General features: G+C 35.3%; 1 protein-coding gene across 3 annotated transcripts in view; it reads left to right on the top strand.

Annotated features, from left to right (window-relative positions):
- The window catches only part of TRAPPC9 (trafficking protein particle complex subunit 9), a 1,007,235-nt gene that overhangs the window by 116,117 nt on the left and 869,522 nt on the right, over positions 1 to 21,596 (top strand). The gene's annotated exons all lie outside the window — the stretch shown is intronic.

Genomic DNA, 21,596 nt, shown 5'->3' with positions numbered 1-21,596 from the left:
AGAGTTATTTTTGTCCGTAAGACCATGTATTTCTTTTTCTGGTTGGTTAATTTTTTTCCCCCATAATCTTGTTTTTCTTGGATGGTTTTTATTTAATTAGTTTTTAGTTTTTCCTGAATAGCTCTCATTTGATTTTTAAATTCTTTTTGAGTCTTTATAAAATTTTTTTCTGGGCAGGGTGCCATTCAAAGTTACTCTTTTGAGTAGAAGAAACTTCTTTTACTTCAGCATTCTCCTCTGCAGATGAACTCCGGTATTCCCTATTCCCATAGCAAGCTTCTATGATTGAGTTCTTTCTTCTTTGACAATTCTTTTTTTTTTTTTTTTTTTTTTGAGAAATATTAATGTAAGCACCTCTCATTGGAGGAGTGGAGGAGGAGGGGAAGCCTCTAGCTTCACTTCATCTTTCCCCCTGTGACTTGGAACCCCAAATAAAAACTCCACCCTCCTGCAACTCCTAGCCTGTTGCCTCTCTGCATTCTCTTTAAAACTAGTTCCTTCTCCCCTAAGGTCCTGTTTCTACAACACAACTGGGTCTGATGTTTCTAATCTGCAGGGATTGCTAATCCCAGTATGCTTCACATACTCAGTAAGTGCTGGAGCTAAATTAGGATTCTAGATTTCATGACTCCAAATTAAATTCTCTTTCACTAAATAGTATGTTCTTTTTCCGAATGTATGCAGAATAGTGTTCTAGAACACTGTGAGAGCTCCAAATTTAGATGTTTGCTCTGTTTTCCTGGAATTTATTGTCCATTTGAAGGCATATTTAACTAACTTAACTTTAACTAACATTCCAGTTTCTAGGGCGCAATACAAGCAAATAAATGGAGGTCAGAAAGAATGGGGCATATATTTGTTGTCCTGTTTTGCTAGAATGTAAAATAAATGGAAGTAGAGAGTGTGAGATAAGACTTGAATGCTTCACTTGATAGTATCATTTTGGAACAGAGAAGAAGGTGATATACTAGAAACATGCATGTTTGTATGAGAGTATTTTCTAAGATCCTTTCTAGAGCTATTCATTCTGTAATTCTATGAATAATGTATGAGAGTACCCAAAATCCCCTTTTAAAGTAGTCCACTTTTGAGAACTAAGTTGTGTATTAAATTCCTCTTACTTTCCCAAAGCATTGCTGATTCTTGCATCCATTTAGTTTACTCAACAATCTCTTTCTAGAGTAAATCATGGAAGTTGCTTTGCCATGCCCTAAATTAAGATGTTCAGGCATTAGATACAGTTTGACTCTCAGAGGAATGCTTCAACATATGTTGCTTTCATATAAAGTAACTTGAGGCTAGTTTCTAAATTTTTTTTATTTGGGTACTGTATAAACAACATTCGCAGTAAAGTTTTTCTAGTTTGTGATGATTTTTTATAACAGCAACTTGTTAAAGGTTAGAATCACAAAATTTTAGAACTGGTCAGGGTTAAAGAGATTATTTAGTTCAAATGACGCTTCCTTCTTTTTGTTGTTGAGTCATTTTTCAGTCATGTCCAGCCCCTGGTGATTTCATTTGGGGTTTTCTTGGCAGAGGTACTGGTGAAGTGGTTTGCCATTACCTCTTCCAGCTCATTTTACAGATAAAGAAACTGAGGCAAACAGGGTTAAGTGAGTTGCCCAGGGTCACAAACCTAGTAAGTATGAGGCCAGGATTAAACTCAAGAAGATGGCTTTTTGACTCCAGGCGCAGCACTCCATTTTGCCACCAGTAGCCCCTCCTTCATTTTATCATTGAGAAACTGAGACCCAAAGACAGTAAATGATTTATTTAAGGTTGCAAAACTAGATAGTGGTGGAAGTAGAACTCAAATATAAGTTTGCTCCTTCTTAGTTCAGTCAAGCAGTTACAGGGTTGTGGGGGGAGTCACCTTCCTTTTCTGGCCTCTGTTTTGCTGACCTTAACATTGAATAATTCAGCAAATTTGGCAAATGTTTATTATGCTCTTATTGTGCTTTTGCTGCCATGATCGGTGCTGGGAGAGATGCAAAATTTCGTATCAGTGGTCACCTCATGTTATCCTTGGAGTTTTTGAAGAAGGTGAGAATAAAAACTATTTGAATATAATTTCTAAGTGCATCATGGGAATGGCATAAAAGCTGCGTTATTAGGTATTTAATCAGCAAATGCCTGCAACAGCCTATGTAACAGAAAGTACTTGTGTTCCTAGTCAGGAGATCCAACTTCAGATTCTATCCTTGACCCACAATATTTGTGGCCTTGGGTAATGTCCTTCACATCTTTGAGCCTCAGTTTCCTCATTTAGAAAACGGGAATAATAATATTTGAAAAACTAGTCCACAAAAAGCCTTTCCTGGTCTCTTTCAATGTTCTAGTGCCTTCTCTATGACATTACCTCCAACTTATCATGTTCGTATCTTGAATGTATATAGTTATTTGCATGTCAGCTACCTCTATCATAATATGAGCTCCCTAAAAGTAAGAATAACTTTTACTTTTTTTAATATCATAGTGCTTGCTATATCGTAAGCACTTAATAGGTGCTCGTTCACTTTTTGAATTGACCAACCTCAGGTCTGGATAGTAGTTTTGCCTCCACCACTTCATGAACCTTAAAAATGTTTTGTGTGGTTTGTTGAATGCCTGAGCTCTAGTATGTTATTTTACCTAGACTGCTGTCAACCCAGCTTGTCTGTGTCAGATGCCACTCTTTTAATTTGTCACTATACAAGGAAGTCAAGTCAAGCAAAGTTGTCATTTGTTTGAGAAGCCAGGATAGGAAGAAATAGAAAATGCCAGATTTAATATATTCAGCTACTCCTATGTTTCATCATCAGTTAATTCCTATGCTACCCAGCCAAAAGAGAATGCCTGAAAAATTTGCCATTCATCAGCGTCACAGTTGATTAAGTCTTGCTCAGCCACAGTGAGTTGGTGCTTTGTGGGAGTCAGGTTCTTAACTAGATATAAGGGTTTGTTCTTGATATAATCAAAATTTTCTATTTTGTGATCAGTAATGGTCTCTAGTTCATCTTTGGTCACAAATTTCTTTCTCCTCCACAAGTCTGAGAGATAAACTATCCTATGTTCCTCTAATTTATTTATAATCTCGTTCTTTATGCCTAGATCATGGACCCATTTTGATCTTATCTTGGTATATGGTGTTAAGTGTGGGTCCTTGCCTAATTTCTGCCATACTAATTTCCAGTTATCCCAGCAGTTTTTATCAAATAATGAAATCTTATCCCAAAAGTTAGAATCTTTGGGTTTGTCAAACACTAGATTGCTATAGTTGACTATTCTGTCTTGTGAACCTAACCTTTTCCACTGATCAACTAATCTATTTCTCAGCCAATACCAAATGGTTTTAGTGACTGCTGCTTTATAATATAATTTTAGATCAGGTACAGCTAGGCCACCTTCATTTGATTTTTTTTTCATTAATTCCCTTGAGATTCTCGACTTTTTATTGTTCCATATGAATTTTGTTGTTATTTTTTCTAAATCATTAAAATATTTTCTTGGAAGTCTGATTGGTATAGCACTAAATAAATAGATTAGTTTAGGGAGTATTGTCATCTTTATTATATTTGCTCGGCCTATCCAAGAGCACTTAATATTTTTCCAATTATTTAAGTCTGACTTTATTTGTGTGGAAACTTTTTTGTAATTTTGCTCAAATAATTCCTGACTTTCCTTTGGTAGATAGATTCCCAAATATTTTATGCTATCAACAGTTATTTTGAATGGAATTTCTCTTTGTATCTCTTGCTCTTGGATTTTGTTGGTGGTGTATAAAAATGCTGAGGATTTATGGGGATTTATTTTGTATCCTGCTACTTTGCTAAAGTTATGAATTATTTCTAATAGCTTTTTAGTAGAATATCTGGGGTTCTCTAGGTATACCATCATATCATCTGCAAAGAGTGATAGTTTGGTTTCCTCATTGCCTACTCTAATTCCTTTAATCTCTTTCTTGACTCTTATTGCAGAGGCTAGTGTTTCTAATACAATATTGAATAATAATGGTGATAGTGGGCAACCTTGCTTCACTCCAGATCTTACTGGGAAAGGTTCCAGTTTTTCCCCATTGCATATGATGCTTACTGAAGGTTTTAAATATATGCTCCTGATTATTTTAAGGAAAAGTTTTTTTATTTCTATGCTCTCAAGTATTTTTATTAGGAATGGCTGTTGGATTTTATCAAATGCTTTTTCTGCATCTGTTGAGATGATCATATGGTTTTTGTTTGGTTGGTTATTGATATAGTCAATTATGTTAATAGTTTTCCTAATATTGAACCAGCCCTGCATTCCTGGTATAAATCCTACTTGGTCATAGTGTATTATCCTGGGGATGATTTTCTGTAATCTTTTTGCTAATATTTTATTTAAGATTTTAGCATCAATATTCATTAGGGAGATTGGTCTATAATTTTCTTTCTCTGTTTTCAGCCTACCTGGTTTAGGTATCAGTACCATGTCTGTGTCATAAAAGGAGTTTGGTAGGACTCCTTCAATCCCTACTTTTTCAAATAGTTTATTTAGCATTGGAGTTAATTGATCTTTAAATGTTTGATAGAATTTAGATGTGAATCCATCTGGTCCTGGGGATTTTTTCTTAGGGAGTTGATTGATAGTTTGTTCTATTTCTTTTTCTGAGATGGTACTGTTTAGGATATTTACTTCTTCCTCTGTTAGTTTAGGCAAGCTATATTTTTGGAGGTATTCTTCTATTTCATTTAGGTTGTCGAATTTATTGGCGTAAAGTTGGGCAAAGTAACTCCTAATTATTGCTCTAATTTCCTCTTTGTTAGTGGTGAGTTCTCCCTTTTCATTTTTAAGACTAACAATTTGATTTTCCTCTTTCCTTTTTTAAATCAGATTTACTAAGGGTTTGTCTATTTTGTTGGTTTTTTCATAGAACCAACTCTTAGTTTTATTAATTAATTCAATAGTTTTTTTACTTTCAATTTTATTGATCTCTCCTTTTATTTTTAGAATTTCAAGTTTAGTGTTTGACTGGGGGTTTTTAATTTGTTCCTTTTCTAGCATTTTTAGTTGCAAGCCCAATTCATTGACCTTCTCTTTCTCTATTTTATACAAATAGGCCTCTAGAGATATGAGATTTCCCCTTATTACCGCTTTGGCTGCATCCCATACATTTTGGTATGATGTCTCATTATTATCGTTTTCTTGGATGAAGTTATTAATTATGTCTATAATTTGCTGTTTCACCCAATCATTCTTTAGTATGAGATTATTTAGTTTCCAATTATTTTTTGGTCTACTTTCCCGTGGCTTTTTATTGAATGTAATTTTCAATGCATCGTGGTCTGAAAAGGATGCATTCACTATTTCTGCCTTACTGCATTTGAGTTTGAGGTTTTTATGTCCTAATATATGGTCAATTTTTGTATAAGTTCCATGAACTGCTGAAAAGAAGGTGTACTCCTTTCTGTCCCCATTAATTTTCTCCAGAGATCTATCATATCTAATTTTTCTAGTATTCTATTTATCTCTTTGACTTCTTTCTTATTTATTTTGTGGTTTGATTTATCTAATTCTGAGAGTGCAAGGTTGAGGTCTCTCACTATTATAGTTTTACTGTCTATTTCTTCTTGCAGCTCTCTTAATTTCTCTTTTAAGAATTCAGATGCTACACTACTTGGTGCATATATGTTTAATATAGATACTGCTTCATTATTCATTCTACCCTTTAGCAAGATGTAGTGCCCTTCTTTATCTCTTTTGATTAGATCAATTTTTGCTTTAGCTTGATCTGAGATCAGGATGGCTACCCCCGCTTTTTTGACTTCACCTAAAACATAGTAGATTTTGCTCCAACCTTTTACCTTTAACCTGCATGTATCTCCCCGCTTCTGGTGTGTTTCCTGTAAACAACATATTGTAGGATTCTGGCTTTTAATCCATTCTGCTAACCGCTTCCTCTTTATGGAGGAGTTTACCCCGTTCACATTTATGGTTAAAATGACCATTTCGGTATTACTTGCCATCTTGTTAACCCCAGTTTATGCTTTTCTCCCTTCTTACCTCCTTACCCCCCTTCCCAGTATTAAGCTTGTGAGCACCACTTGCTTCTCACAGCCCTCCCTTTTTTAGTATCCCCCCCCTTAGAGTTCCTCCCCCTATCTTAGCCCTTTCCCTCCCAGTTCCCGTATTCCCTTCCACTTAGCTTATTCCTTCCCTTTTCACTTTTCCCTTCTCACTTTTCAATGAGGTGGGAGAAGTTTCACCATAGATTGAATATGTCTAAAATTTTTCTCTTAAAGCCAATTCTGAAAGCAGTAAAATACTCACTATATTCATCCCTCTCCATTCTTTCTCTCAGATATACTAGGTTTTCTTTGCCTCTTCATGAAATGTAGTACCCCCACTTTCCCCTTTTTCTGGTACAATGTCCTTCTAGAACAAGGTATATCTGTATTCTTTATACATCTTTATAGCCAAAATATAGTTCTCAAGATTAATCTTTACCTTTTTAGATTTCTCTTGAGTTCTGTACTTGTAGATCAAATTTTTTGTTAAGTTCTGGCTTTTTCATCAAAAATAGGTGAAATTCACTTACTTCGTTGAATGTCCATCTTCTTCCCTGGAAAAAGATGCTCAATCTCGCTGGGTAAGTTATTTTTGGTTGCATCCCAAGTTCCTTAGCCTTTCGGAAGATCATATTCCAGGCCCTTCGATCCTTTAATGTGGATGCTGACAGATCCTGGGTGATCCTTATTGTGGCTCCTCGATACTTGAATTGGGTTTTTCTAGCTGCTTGCAGTATTTTTTCCTTCGTCTGAGGGTTCTGGCATTTGGCCACTATATTCCTTGGTGTTTTGATTTTAGGATCCCTTTCAGTAGGTGATTGATGAATTCTTTCAATGTCTATTTTACCCTCTGTTTCTAAGACTTCTGGGCAGTTCTCTTTGATAATTTCCTGGAAAATAGTGTCCAGGCTCTTTTTTTCATCATGCTTTTCTGGAAGTCCAATGATTCTCAGATTGTCTCTCCTGGATCTGTTTTCCAGGTCTGTTGTCTTCCCCAGAAGGTATTTCACATTCTTTTCCATTGTTTGATTTTTTTTGGATTTGCTTGACTGATTCTTCTTGTCTCCTCGAGTCATTCAATTTCAATTGTTGGACCCTGATTTTCAGTGAAGTATTTTCTTCACTCACTTTTTTAAGATCTTTTTCTAATTGTCCAATTGAGTTCTTTTGTTCTGTGGAATTTTTTTCCATTTCGCCAATTTTGTTTTCCAGTTCACCAATCCTATTTTTCAAGGATTTGGTTTCTTTATCCACTCTCTCTTTAACTGACTTCTCCAGGCTCTTTTGCCAAGCCTCCCTCTCCTTTTGCAGAGCCTCACTCTGCTTTTGCCAAGCCTCCCTCTCCTTTTCCCATTTTTCTTCTAGCTCTCTTGTGAGAGCCTTTTTAATTTCCTCCATGAGATTCATCTGTGCTGAGGAACATATGATCTCCTCCTTTGGGGATTCACCTGGGGACTGTTTGTTTTTAGTCTCCTCAGGATTTGGAGTCTGCTCTTTATCTGTATAGAAGCTGTGAAGGGTTAAAGTCTTTTTCAGTTTCTTGCTTATTCTGTCTAATAATCAAAGACAAACTATCAAAGAAACAGAAGAAAAAAACCCTTGAATGCAGGCTGCTTTCTTTGGGGGAGGGGCAGGTTATTCGTGTCGCACGGGTCCTACTGTGCTGTGGAGCCTGCGCTCTGAGATCCGAGCGCTCTGAGACACTGTGGGGGAGGGGTGGCCAGGTCCCGAGAGACTCCAGCTGTTTGGGGTTGTATTCTTCACCCTCAGTGTTTTTAGCTTCTCTGCTGGGCTGCTGACTCGCTGCCGGAGCAAAGTATCTAATCCTGTAGCAAAGCTCTCCCCACAGAGACGGCTGAGATCACGCCCCACCCCCTCTCCACTCTGCTCTGCTCTGAGCCGCCTTCCGTGCTCTCGCTGCCGCTGTTGCCCGCAGTCTGCTTCCGATCTAATAACCATCCCGCCCTCGCGCAAAAACAGACCTTTCTTGACGAGTCTCAAGGATGGTTTCTCTTGGTAACTAATTGTATGTTTTTTTTCAGTCGAGCATTAATTCAGAGGCATGAAATGAAATGGATAGTGAGAGAAAAACGGGGAGGTTACACAGCAGTGTATTTCCTCTCCGCCATCTTGGCCGGAAGTCCTAAGGGTTTGTTCTTAATGTGCTTCCTAGGAAAAGGAAGAATGTGGCAAAGTTTGTGTTGTATAATCTATTCATTATTCCTCAATTTTTGACATTGCCTCTATTCCCTATTTCCCAACTCTCTATTCTCTAAAAGAACTCTCTAGTTCTTTTTTGACTACAAAACAGTTTAGCTTTTAGCCAGAAGCAGTCCTTCCTTGATGATCCTCAGCTGTGTTGCAGATGTATTTGGGAATTTTGAAATAGCTGTTGAAGAAAATGTACAGTTGTAGTGTATTTTGTGATCATCAAGTTAAAGAATCAAAATTGTGAAGACCTCAGAAGAAATTTATGTTCAAAGTGGTATATACTTGAAGATGTGTCCTGGTAGTGTGTATATCTGTATACACATATATACATACAAACACTAATAGGACATACATACATGCATACACACACACACACACACATACACAAATACCTACCCACATATACAAATACCAATAGGACATATATACACTGAGGAAAATTAATACTGTGTATTATTACTTATAACCAGTATTACTTTGTGATTCATCTTTTTTATTTTGTCAGACCTTATATCTAAGGGCAGGAAGTTTCTATGCCCTTGCTTTTTTGTCATCAGAGTTAGTGAGCTCATCTAAGTCAGAAAACTTGATTAAAGACTGCTTTTCTAGCCAAGATTTTTTTTTTTTAATAACTTTTTATTGATAGAACGCATGCCAGGGTAATTTTTTACAGCATTATCCCTTGCATTCACTTCTGTTCCAATTTTTCCCCTCCCTCCCTCTACCCCTTCCCCCAGATGGCAAGAGTCCTTTACATGTTGAATGGGTTGCAGTATATCCTAGATACAATATATGTGTGCAGAACTGAACAGTTTTCTTGTTGCACAGGGAGAATTGAATTCAGAAGGTATAAATAACCCGGGAAGAAAAACAAAAATGCAAGCAGTTTATATTCATTTCCCAGTGTTCTTTCTCTGGGTGTAGCTGCTTCTGTCCATCTTTGATCAATTAAGGCTCTCTTTATCGAAGAAGTCCACTTCCATCAGAATACATCCTCAAACAGTATCGTTGTTGAAGTATATAATGATCTCCTGGTTCTGCTCATTTCACTTAGCATCAGTTCATGTAAGTCTCGCCAATCCTCTCTGTATTCATCCTGCTGGTCATTTCTTATAGAACAATAATATTCCATAACATTCATATACCACAATTTACCTAGCCATTCTCCAATTGATGGGCATCCTTTCATTTTCCAGCTTCTAGCCACTACAAACAGGGCTGCCACAAACATTTTGGCACATACAGGTCCCTTTCCTTTCTTTAGTATCTCTTTGGGGTATAAGCCCAGTAGAAACACTGCTGGATCAAAGGGTATGCACAGTTTGATAACTTTTTGAGCATAGTTCCAAATTGCTCTCCAGAATGGCTGGATGTGTTCATCTAGCCAAGATTGTTAGAGATTGTTGGGTCTCATAAAATGACTACTATTCCTTAAGTGTCAAAAAGGGACATAATCAGCCACATCTGAAGACTAGCCCACTTTCCCTAACTGTAGACTAATCCTTTTACCTGAGAATTATTTTGAATCTCCCCCTTCACTGCTCCTTCCCAAAGATGAAGTAACCGACTCTCTCTTTAAAATGTCCAACAATCTGGGGCAGTTAGGTGGCTCAGTGGATAGAGCACCAGTCCTGAAGTCAGGAGGACTTCAGTTCAAATTTGACTTCAGACACTTAATACTTCCTGGCTTTGTGACCCTGGGCAAGTCACTTGACCCCAATTGCCTCAGCCAAAAAAAAAAAAAAAAAATGTCCAACAATCCAAATTGCCCTGCCTTTACCCTCCCTTCCAAATGAGAAGGAAGACATACCCAAGTTTAAAAAGCTCTGTTGGCTCTTACTCTTGGCACATTTGGAGTCAGGCCAAAGACCTTTTCAGTAATAGATTTGGTGCCTTCTTAATAAATGTTACTTTCCTCAGAGAATTGCCTTAGGTTATCCTTTTGTTAAATTTCACTTTTAACAGTACACATAGAGATATATGTATACATAAGTGTATATGTGTGGTGTTCTCTTCTTTTGTATAATATATAATGGTTTTCTGGGAGAGCAGGTTTCTTGGGGAAGTTTCTGGAGGCAGCCTTAATTTCAGTTCAAAGTAATAATCACTTCAAATGCAGCCAGGTGTTAAAAGTTCAAATCTTTTATTCCTCCAAATAGTCCCATTAGTTTTCCTAGAGGCCTATCTTACTCCTTGGTTCCAAGAGCTCTTGCAGCTTGTCTTTTAGTTCTTGCAGCTTCTGCCTCTAGCTCAACTCCGACTCGTGGCTTCTCAATCTCCGACTCGTGGCTTCTCAATCTTTGACTGATGTTCCCCTCTCAGTCTTTTCAACTGAACTCTCCTGACTGAGCTCAGCTGTTTTTATGCTCTTTTAGAGGAGTAAACTCAAAGATTGACTCCTCCTCTGAGAGTGGGATTATTGGAGGTATGAATTTGGATATCTCATACTGAACCCTGAAATCTCCCAAACATGTGAACTAAAGTGTGAGCTAATATGTGAACTCTCAAAGGTGTTAACTTAAGCATTATTTCTATCAATATTAGTAACTTAACACCTTGTAAGGATTTGCTCTAATGTGTGAACCAATAAGCATTGTATCAATTCCATTGAGTTAACACTAGGGTGCTAACATATGTATATGTGTGTCTGTGTATATATATTTTATATATAATCAATTCAATATATATACACATAAATTATAATGATAATTAATTTATGAAATTATGAAATGGGGCAGGCATACCCATTTCTTTGGGTAATTGCTGGGAAAGACCATGAGGGCAGTGGGAAAAGAAACAGCTGTCATCCTTTAATAAAACACAGAGGGCGTAGGGTCGAGGAGCACAGAAAATACAGAGTAAAGAAATAAAAAGAGGCCAATGGCATGGGCACAGAGGATGGGAAGGCAGGTAGTCAGCAGGGGAAAGGGATAGGGAGGGGGAGAGACACAGTTACACAACTGGATTACAGTTGGGCTTCTTAAACTTTTCAGTTAATCTTCTTTTCATTTAAGAAATTTTTACATGATTCTAAATATATTGGTATATGAAATAGCTAAACAAATCAAACATTCATTGATAATAAATCATAATTTTACCCCTCCTACATGGTTATGAAACCCCATATGGGGTCATGATCCACAATTTAAAAAGCTGGGAATTAGGGTTGGGAGTTAGCAGCTGGCAGCATTGACTCAGATGTTTGGGGGCAGGGGGGAAAGAAGTTTGAATGTAAAGGAAAAGTTTTTTTAGGGATAAGAGACTAACTTTTATCCATTTTACCTCAGGATTAGTTTTTTAATATATTCAGATTATCTCAAAGTTGTTGGCATAACTTTATAAAGTTAACATGTCCTTGATAATTTCAGAGTTATCTATAATAGCATTTGATGTTCTGATGGTTTTATGATGTGTAAAAAATTTGAGACAATTTCTGGGTAATTAATAATTTTATTAATTATGGTTAACAAATAATTGATAAAAGTATGATCATTTGGCTGTCTCTCATAAACCAAAGTTAGATGATGGTAGTGTCTTGACTCATATGCCCTTCAAAAAATGGGTGCTCACCATTCAACTTCGATTGGTTAAAAGTTAATGAGTATGAAGTATTATAATGAGAGGTAGATCTATTCTTATGAAGAGTTGGGGGACTGACTTTGATTAAGTAATTCTTACTTATTTCTACCCAGACCAACTCCAGCCCCAGGAAATCTAGAAAAAAATCTACACCCCACTTCCTGTACCTTATCCCCAAGGCTGAGTACAATACAGTGGGCTAGAATTCACTAGATTCATTAAATTTGTTTTTACTTTTTTATCAGAACTAATCTTCCTCAGTTGGGTAGCTTCTGAACAAAATTGAGGAGAATATTAAAAATTATCAGCCAATTTTTCAATGGCTGATTTATTCTAGTAGAGAATGAGAAAATAGGAAGAGAAAAACCCTGAATCTCTCCAATAATAATTAGTTATTGATATGTGAGAAATAATAATTTCTCTCAGTTTTACTGTGAATTTGTGGAATTTGCCTGGGATTTCCAAATTATAGAATCAATAAGCCCTAACAGCAAAGCCTAGATGGCTTCCCCACTTCAACACATATTACCAGGTTGTGATTTTTGATTAGTATATGATAAAAAAAAAGTGTAAATTTTGATCTTTTGAGATGGTTTGATGTGATTTCTAGGTTTGTTTTTGCAATTTTCCTGATATTGCTATTTTATAGCGACTACTTATAAACTTACTTATTACACTGTCTTAGAAGAAGGGGAGGGGAGATGTTAGGGATTGTTAGGGGACTAAAACCAGAAATAATTTTAAGACATAGATGTGCACTAATAGGACATATGTGTGTATATCCACATGTACATGCTAACATTTCTCCTTAGAGAAGAAATACCTGAAACTCATAAAGACCTTCTTCTTTACCTTATATTCCCTTGTTTCTCAAAACAACAATAACAAAGAACCAGAAAGAATGAATATTAGGCATTTCTATGCAGAGATGAAAAATAACACAATCTCTGCACTTGAGGAGATTAGGATCTAGTAGAAGAGCAAATGCAAAGAATATTTGTTTTGAAGTTTTGGGGCCAAGGTTTTGACCCTATCTCTGTCGCTTACTTTGTATGTGACCTTAGATAAGTCATGGGATCTGGCTAGTTCCTAGTTTCATCATGTATAAAAATAAGAGGGTTAGACTAGAGTAGGAGTTCTCAGCTTTGGATCTATAAACTTGTTTTAAAATATTTTAATTCTATATTCTATATTCCAATATAATCAATTGCCTTTATAATCTTATGGATTTTATTTTGTGTATTTAAAAATTATTTTATGTATTTAAAATTGTTATTCCAAGAAAAGGCAAAGTCTTTATTAGAAAACCAAAATGGCCCATGATACAAAAAAAGTTAAGAACCCTTGGACTGGATAGTTTTTAAAACTTTTTTCCAGCTTTAAGTTCAACAATATCAGGAATTGCAAAAATTTAATATCTAATAAATGTGTCAAAGAGTTCAGAGTCATTTCAGTGTTTTGAGGTAGGCACAGAACAGTTAAGAGTCAGAATATTTGGGTGAGTTCAGGGAATACTTCATGAAGGAAGCAGCATGTTGACTCATAAAGGAAAAAAAAATAATGTAAATACGAAGATATGTAGGGAAAGGCTTTTATAATAGGGAATGATGATATTTGGGGCAGCTTGGTGGCACAGTGGAAAGAGGGATAGGCTTGGAAACAGGAAGGCCAGGGTTAGAGTAGACTAGAGGTTCTCAGCTTGGGATCTATGAACTTGTAATTAATTATTTTGATTATTATATTCTATATTTTAATATAATCAATTCAAATCCAGCCTCAGATATTTACTACCTATGTGTGCTAGTTCACTTAACCCTTTTTGCCTCAGGTTCCTCATTTATAAAATGAGCCAGAGAAGGAAATGACAAAGCACTCCAAGATATTTGACAAGAAAACCTCAAATGGAATCATGAAGAATCAAATATAACTGTAACAACTAGCAACATGGAGGTGGGAAGAGACAGGATGACATTAGGGAATAGTGAGCATGTAGTAGTAGGAAACAAAACAGGAAAATTTGGTTGGAACCAGATTGAAGACAAAAATAATAGAAGTGCAAGAATATTCTAAGTTTCTTGCTCTGGATAACTTGGGTTTGAATCTTATCTGTGATACCTCTTAGTCATGTAACTCTGAATCTCAGTCTCTATATCTTTAAAATGGGGATAATAAGATTTGTTCTACTTGTCTCATGGGATTGTTGTGAGGAAAGCTCTTTTTAATTTTTTGTATTATATAAATATTATGTTGCTTATAATTCTGAGAATAAAATAATAAAGTTTATAGAAATATTTCCTATATTTATATATAACATGATATAGATATATAAATATAGATATTATCTATCTATCTGTCTGGTATATATGTACACACACACACACACACACACACACACACACACACACACATATTAGAAGCCAGTTACTGATATAGATTGAGAGTTTCCATACTAAAATCTTCTATATACCTCAGAAATTTTTTTATATGTGATAGAATTATGATTAAAACAACAATAATATAATTATAATACAATGTTTTATAGATATATAAGTAATTATAATTTACAATAATACTATGTAACAAATATACTAATAATTATATAATAATTTTCATAATTATAATTATAGCTTTAAAGTACAAGGAATTTTTTTTTTTTGAGGAGCATCTGGACCTGTGCTTTCATTGGTATATGGGATTTTCAGTGTGAAAACTCTCATCCTATGCTAATTAGTAATCACTGATTTATAGTCTTACTTGGGCATATTGAAAAGTTAAATGACTTCATGCTTTCATAAATATTGTGTGTCAGAAACAAGACTTGCATTCAGTTGTTCTTGAGTTCAACATCAATCTTTTACTCTCTGTACTATTCTGTCTCTTAATGAATAAAGATGAGGGTTGTTAATAACTGCATTTTTATACTGGAACATCTCTAGCATAGTACAGAGCCAGATCTCATTAATGGTGGTTTCCTTTTAAAATCTGACCAATTTTGGTTAGTATTCTGACTTCTTCCTATTGTCCATAGATAAACATAAACCAGTCTCTTTGAAGGTGGTCCATTCTCTACAGAATGCGAGATGAGATAGATTTATGGGTCTGAATTCAAATGGATAAGTTCTTAACTCATACATTTAGATAGTTAATGATGGTATTCCACTTGGCATGGACATATATAGGTTTCTCAATTCTGTCAGTTGCCCACTTGTAAAGTCCAGCTAAATTTTACTTATTAGTACTTTTCCCTTTTGAAGAAGCAAACAACCAGACTATATAACCAGCATTGGTCAGTTGACAGATATCTAATAAGCATTTATTATATGCCAGGCACTGTGCTAAACTCTGGGATTACAGCTTGTAAGCAAAGAGAAAGACAGTTCATTCTCCAAATGATAAATTGTCAAAGGAGATATGAATAGGCAATTTTCAGATGAAGACATTGATCCTTTTTATAGTCATATGAAAAAATGCTTTAAATCATTATTGATTAGAGAATTGCAGATTAAAGCAACACTGAGGTACTACTTCACTCATATAAGACTGGCTAATATGACAGAAAAAAGAAAGTGATAAATATTTGAGGGGATGTGGGAAAACTGGGCCTCAAGAGCATTATTGATGGAGTTGTGAACTGATCCAACCATTCTGGGAGCAATTTGGAATTGTGCCCAAAGACTCTCAAACTCTGCATATCTTTTGATCCAGCAATACCACTGTTAGGTCTGTATCCTAAAGAGATCATAAAAAAGAGAAAAAAACCCTAAGCACAAACATATTTATAGCAGCTCTTTTTGTGATAGCAAAGAATTGGAAATTGAGGTGATGCACATCAATTGGCAAATACCTGACTAAGTTGTGGTATATGAATGTAATGAAATACTACTGTTCTATTAGAGGTGATGAGCAGATAGATTTCAGAAAAACCTGAAAAGACTTATATGCACTGATGCTACATGAAGTGAGCAGAACCAGGAGAACATTGTGTACAATATCAACAATATTGTATAATGAGCAGCTATGATTGATTTAGCTCTTCTTTCTCTTGTCTTAATCCAAAATAAGTCCAAAAGATTCATGAAGGGAAATATTATCTACATTCAGAGAAAGAACTGATGGAGGCTGAATACAGACTGAAGCATACTATTTTAACTTTGTTTTTTTCCATGTTTTTTATTTTTGCTGGGTTTCTTTTATAACATGAATAAAACAGACATATGTTTTATATGATTGCACATATATAACTTATATTAAATTGTTTACCATCTTAGGGAGGGTACAGGGGAGGGAGGGAGGGAGAGGGTCAGAAAAAAATTTGGAACTTAAAATTTTATATAAGAAGTGAATCTTTTTTTTTTAATAATAACTTTTTATTGACAGAACCCATGCCAGGGTAATTTTTTACAACATTATCCCTTGCACACACTTCTGTTCTGATTTTTCCCCTCCCTTCCTCTACCCCCTCCCCTAGCTGGCAAGCAGTCCTATATATGTTAAATATGTTGCAGTATATCCTAGATACAATATATGTATGCAGAACCGAACAGTTCTCTTGTTGCACAGGGAGAATTGAATTCAGAAGATAAAAATAACCCGGGAAGAAAAACAAAAATGCAAATAGTTTACATTCATTTCCCAGTATTCTTTCTTTGGGTGTAGCTGCTTCTGTCCATCCTTTATCAATTGAAACTGAGTTAGGTCTCTTTGTCAAAGAAATCCACTTCCATCAGAATACATCCTCATACAATATCGTTGTTGAAGTGTATAATGATCTCCTGGTTCTGCTCATTTCACTTAGCATCAGTTCATGTAAGTGTCTCCAAGCCTCTCTGTATTCATCCTGCTGGTCATTTCTTATAGAACAATAATATTCCATAACATTCATATACCACAATTTACCCAGCCATTCTCCAATTGATGGGCATCCATTCAATTTCCAGTTTCTAGCCACTACAAATAGGGCTGCTACAAACATTTTGGCACATACAGATCCCTTTCCCTTCTTTAGTATTTCTTTGGGATATAAGCCCAGAAGCAACACTGCTGGATCAAAGGGTATGCACAGTTTGATAACTTTTTGGGCATAATTCCTGATTGCTCTCCAGAATGATTGGATTCGTTCACAATTCCACCAACAATGTATCAGTGTCCCAGTTTTCCCGCATCCCTTCCAACATTCATCATTATTTTTTTCCTGTCATCTTAGCCAATCTGACAGATGTGTAGTGGTATCTCAGAGTTGGCTTAATTTGCATTTCTAAGAAATGAATCTTAAAAATTTGTTTTTATATGTAATTGGAAAAAATTTTAAGAAATCATTATAAACAAAAGAAGACAGTTTCTGTCCTCAGAGCTTGTGTTCTAATGAAGGAAGAAAGCATATAAAAAGGGAGAAGCATCTCCCTACTAGTTTATAAGAACTAGTCATGAGAAAGCTGTCATGTCAGCTGCCTCTGAAAAGCAGCCTAGTAGAATAGAGACAGCACTGGACTGAGAGCAACAAGAACTGGGTTAGAATTCTGTCTGATGTTGCCTAGCTGGGGGACCCTGGGGAAGTCATTTGGTCTCTCTGGCCCATATTTGTAAAAAGAGTAGGTTGACACTTGATGATTTCCAGAGTCCCCATCAGCTCTAAATCTATGATTCTATGGACTTGTCCTTTCTTCATGCTCACAATTGCATCGTTTTCTTTCCTTTCCCATTCTCATTTATCCTTTCCCAACATAAATGAACTTAAGTTCTTACTTTGGGGATATGGGATTCACTGAGTTCATGAAGTTGTGTTTACCATCTGTCAACACTCAACCATCTGCATAAGGCAAAGCGTATTGCTGACAAAATGTGTGTCTTGATTGAAGAAAAATAGAAATAATAATTAAAAAAACAACAACTAAAAAAACCTAAAACTTTATGACTGTATAAAGTTGGTCAGGGATTTTTTTTTCTTAATACAAAAGGGGTCATAATCAAATTCTTTTGTGTAGTGCTGCTTCACATTAACGACATTTTATTTTATATACAACATACCTATTGCATAAATTGTTTTTGAGAATTATTCATTAAGTGCTTACTTTGCCCTGGGCATTGTACTAGGTGCTAGGGATGCAGAGGTAGATACTAAGATTGTAGATATAAAGAGCTGGAAGATATTTTGGAGGTTATCATGTCCATTTTACATTTTATAGATAAAGAAAGTGAGATTCAGAGATTACTATATATGTGTGTGTGTGTATGTGTGCGCGTGTGCACGTGCGCGCATATATAAACATATCTCCTCTAGAAGCTTACAATCTAAAAATGTAGATACAACCTTTTAATAATTCAATTCTATAAACATTAAGTACTTTCTATGTATTATGTTTATGTAGGAGTGAACCAAATGCAAAGGAGGAAGAAGAGAACATTTAATGAATTGTTGAAAGTGAAATTTAACAAAAGGGTAAACTGAGACAATTCTCTGAACAAGATAATTGTGTTAATAAGGTACCAAACCTATTAATAAAGGGGTCTTTGGCCTGCCTTCATTTGTGTTAAAGGATTAGGAGTGAGAGCTGATGGAGCTTTTAAAAAATTGGTGTATACTAGGCCTGACAATACTTCATTTTGATCTTTCCTAGCAAAGGCAAGGCAGTTCTGATTGGTGGATCTTTTAATGAGGGGATGGGTTAATAGTTCTCAGCTATTTCCTATTCCTTCATCTTGGGTTGGTGGTGGTGGTACAGATATTCTCAGGGAAAAGAATTTGTCTGTAGCTAAGGAAAATGGTCTGGCCTTCAGATGTGTCTTGATTATGCTTATTGCTGACATTTAAGGAATGTTACTTGTCTTATGAGACTTATCTATCTCCAGCATTTTGGCCAAAAAATCCATCCCAATCAGAATCTCCTCAGTTTGGTCTCTGTCTTATAGACCAGGTTACTCCTAACTTTGATGAAAGAAAAGCAAAGACTAGGGACACATCCCCTGGGGAGGATTAGTTCAAGCTGGTTTGATGCTTAATGGGTAAATGGAAATGGTAGTAGATTTGGGAGGAGCACAACTTTTGCTGGATAAGGAGGCAATGCTTTGGGGGGTAGGAGTAATCATATTCTTCAATTGTCCCTTCAGAAACTGCCTTCCCTTTAAAAGTAGGGTCTGACAACAATGAGGAAATAGATGGATCACAGAATAATTTTGGTTATTAAATAATACAGCATGATATTACTCTTCCTCAGTATAAAGCAAATATATTAAAGACTTTTTATGTTCAAGGGAATTTGCTAGAAGTTGAAGATAGAGTAAAATGAAAAGCAGTTTTTTTCCTCATTGACTTTATAGTCTACCAAGGCAAGGGTTCTTAATCTTTCTTGTGTCATGGAACTATTGTCAGTCTATAAAGTCTTTGGTTTCATTCTCAGAATTATGTTTTTAATTGCATAAAATAAAATTCATAATATTATGAGGGAAATCAATTGTCCTGAAATATAGTTATTCAAATATTCAAAAATTTTTTTAAAAATAAAAATTTAAAAATTAATGGACCCCAGGTTAATTTCACTTTTATTAAGAAACATAACATATGAGCAAATGAGATAAATGTTATCATTTGAAGAAAGACGAAGCTCTAACAACTAGTGGAATCAAGAAAAGTTTCTCATAGAAGTTAAAACCAGTGTAAAAATGTGAGTAAAATGGTGGAGTGCCATATTCAGGGAACAGTAAGGAGGCCAATTTGCTTCAATTGTGTGAAAGGGGAATAATGTAAAATAAGCCTGGAAAGCTAGTTTGTTTGTAAAGGGCTTTGAAAACAAGATGCAAATTTTGTATTTATCTTAGAGGCAATAGGGAATCACTGAAATTGACTTGTTAGACTGATAAAGTCATTTTGGCATTTGTGTGGAGGATTGGGAGAAATGGAAAGCAAGAATCTCTTTTAGGTAATTACAATAGACCAGATGAAAAGTGAAGAGGAGCTGGAATAGGTTGGTGGCTGTATGAGTAAAAAGAAGTTGGCTATAAGAGATACTGTGAAGATAGAATTGATATGACCTGACACTAATAGATATGGAGAGATTGAAGGAAGGCAATACTTTGGTTAAATCTCTTATGAAGGAGTATAAAAACTTGATTTGAAGGAGAATTTGCAATAATAGAAACAATCAACAAGACTTGGAGACTATTTGATAGAGAGGTAGAAGAATTGAAGAGTAAAAAAAAAGACTCCAAAGTTTCAGTCCTGCATGGATGTCCACAAAAACAAAAAAGTTGATATCAGTAATAGGTTTTTTTGGGGAAGATTAATTAAGTTTTTGTGTATTTAGAGTTTGTGATGCTGCCAGAATATCTAAAAAGGAGATATCTTATAGATAGAAATGTGTGACTAGTGCATAGCACAAGATAGACCCATATATTAGGGAAAAAAGCCTCTGGCATGATGAGAAATCAAATCAACAAACATTTATTATGTACCTACAGTATCCTTTGAGAGCATATCCCTTCATTTTCAGATGATGTTTATTTAAATTACTCCAGATTCCTGTGAATAAGGATAAACTAGATAATAGAAATCATGGAAGAAGAAGGCAACTTTAAAGATCACTTAGTTTAACTCTTTTATGTTATAGGGGAGAAAAATCAAGGCCACAAAGGGGAATAGGTATGTTCTCGGTTGCATAACTAGTAGTAGAACCAGAAGTAGAGTCCAGTTTAATATTCCAGCCATCATTTCATAGGTACCTCTAATTTAAAATAAATTACTTTCTCCTTGTTGATTGTTGTTTGTTTCAAAATGTTTTATTAGATTGTCTCATCTTTGTAAGAGTGTGACCCATGGCTTATTTAAACTTTTCATCTCCTAAGAGCTTTGGGTATAATGGCCACTTGAGAGTTCCTGTTATATTTTTATTATTTTTGTCTCACATGTCTCTGTTTTCTCTCACCTATTTTGAGGCTTATGATTAAGTTTTTCAAGATATTTTGGGAAAAAAGTCTTCTAGGTAGTGATTGAGTTGAAGATTATATAATAGCTAGTGGCTTAATGTAATTGCTCTTCAGTTTGGCAGACTGTGTTTATATGCTTGAATAGATTAAGGAAAAATATTTCATCTTTCAGTGTGCCCAAGTGACTGCTTATCAAGGAATCTAAACTGTCACTGTGGTAATTAAGTGAAAAAATAGTTTAAGTAATGTTGATAGGAGGCAGTTAACATTGCTATCCTTATTTCATTGCATGCTTCTCTATTTAATCAAAGTTGTGTGAAGAAGATTTGTTTTTCCTATTATGTGACAAGTACATTACATTACAAGTTTTGTTTTGATATGTATATTATAGTTTTTCTTACATTAGTCTGGCACTATGATGTTTTATTGTTGGTATTTTGGATGATCACCTGACTTGACCATATTGCAGATTTTAAACAGCTTAATTGATTTTTTTCCATCTGTAGGATCTCTGGTATTTATATAGTGTGTTTCATGATAACTAGATATTTTATATCAATTACCTCATTGGCATCACATAATAAATTTTTATAGAATGAATGAATGCTTGATGAAACTTGTGTGTTAGGCACAGATTTTGCACATGAGAACGTAGAATTTTAAAAGTTGAAAGTGATCTCTGTGGCCATTTAATTCAAGACATAGCCAAAAAAGATTTTCCACTGAAACATACCTGGTAAATGTTCATTCAAGCAATTCTTGAAGATTTATAGGGAGAGGATAATCCCTGCAAAATCAGACTAGTGTGGGGAAAGCACTAATTGTTCAGTAATTATTCTTGACATCATGCGCAAATTGCCTCTGTAA

Source organism: Antechinus flavipes, chromosome 1 (assembly GCF_016432865.1).
Source record: "Antechinus flavipes isolate AdamAnt ecotype Samford, QLD, Australia chromosome 1, AdamAnt_v2, whole genome shotgun sequence".
In the NCBI taxonomy this organism is placed as follows: domain Eukaryota; kingdom Metazoa; phylum Chordata; class Mammalia; order Dasyuromorphia; family Dasyuridae; genus Antechinus; species Antechinus flavipes.
The sequence above is the reverse complement of the archived record's forward strand: the minus strand, read 5'-3'. Positions and strand labels throughout refer to the sequence as shown.